Genomic DNA, 1,376 nt, shown 5'->3' with positions numbered 1-1,376 from the left:
GTCGTTCGTGTTGAGCTCTTTAGTAGGGCAAACGCTCGATAGCTGTTCCAGACCTGCCCCATGGCGGGAACTTTCGTGTCGAGTTGTGGTAAAAGATTTACTTTAAACAGAATAGGTAGGTTTTACCATAAGTGGCCTGTGCCCTCCCGTTGAGTTTGAGTCCATAGCTTGCATAGTTAGGGCGTGGCTCTAATGCAAAGTTGAAATCCGCGGTCGAAAAACTCGATCGTTCGTGTCTGGCTCTGTTGTAGGGTCAACGCTCTATTGTGAGTGAGTGAATGCGAGGGCCAAAACAAACACGTTTGCCACGCCCCAACCGATGAATTGAGGGGAAACTGTAGAAAACCAAATGGGCTTGAATTAAATTCTAGAGTGGTTTAAGCCTTTTAAATGTGCCTATCGAAGCACTGAAGCAGAAACGGTCGATCGAGCAAACCAATGGTGAGTTGAGCAGGGCCCTGAAAACCATATTTTTGTACTCCCACGGTGAAAACACTGGTTCCACAGAAACTTGCGCTAAACCAAATGTGTTTGGAATAAAAATGAAGGTATTATTTTGAAAATCGGTCCATCTTAGCCAAAACGGGACGATCGAGGTATATTTCATGTAGTCACCAAAAGTAAGAATATAACTAGGGTCCATTTAGGTGTTGGAAATTGTAAAATCAAGTCCCTTTCTGAAGGGACCAACATCCCACATGCCCTCTGCAGCCGATCGTATTGTAGTTACAGCATTAAAAGCCATTAACAACTGAAGACATACAATACTTACCTTCAAAGGACCTGCACAATAGCCTTATGGAGACAATTAGGCAAGCTCTGGCAGGTTCGTGTCTTTGCTGAGACCAGTATCAGTGATGCAATTTAGAGACTTCAAACACGTTTTTCAGAAACTGAACTTTCTTTCACATTGCTATATGAGGAAAGGTCAGCTTCGATAAAACCATCTTGAAACGCCAAGTTTGCATCACTGGCGATTTAAATATTTGGATAATCTTTATTATAGAGGCTTTACTTTATTATAGAGGCTTTACTTTATTATCGAGGCTTTATTTTATTATAGAGGCTTTAATTTATTATAGAGGCTTTAGTTGCTTGGGTCAATGAACCCAGGGTGCTGCTTGAAGAACAGGCTCACCCAGTAGTTGAGAAGTCGACTTATTTGACCAATGTAGAGGTTGAAGTAGTATCTCCTCTTGAAAAAGCGCAAGAAAAGACAGTTGTAAAGAAAATAATCTGTCCTGTTTATCGAAAACAGCCTTGTCCTGAAGAAGGAAAAGGCGGTCAGTTTGAGCACCCTAAATGGTGTCAAAAACTTTTCAAGTTCGGCCTTGAGAAGTGCAATACTAAGAAGGGATGTTCAAAGGTAGATTGTC

Source organism: Tigriopus californicus, chromosome 10, assembly GCF_007210705.1.
Source record: "Tigriopus californicus strain San Diego chromosome 10, Tcal_SD_v2.1, whole genome shotgun sequence".
NCBI lineage: Eukaryota > Metazoa > Arthropoda > Copepoda > Harpacticoida > Harpacticidae > Tigriopus > Tigriopus californicus.
Note: the sequence above shows the minus strand (reverse complement) of the source record.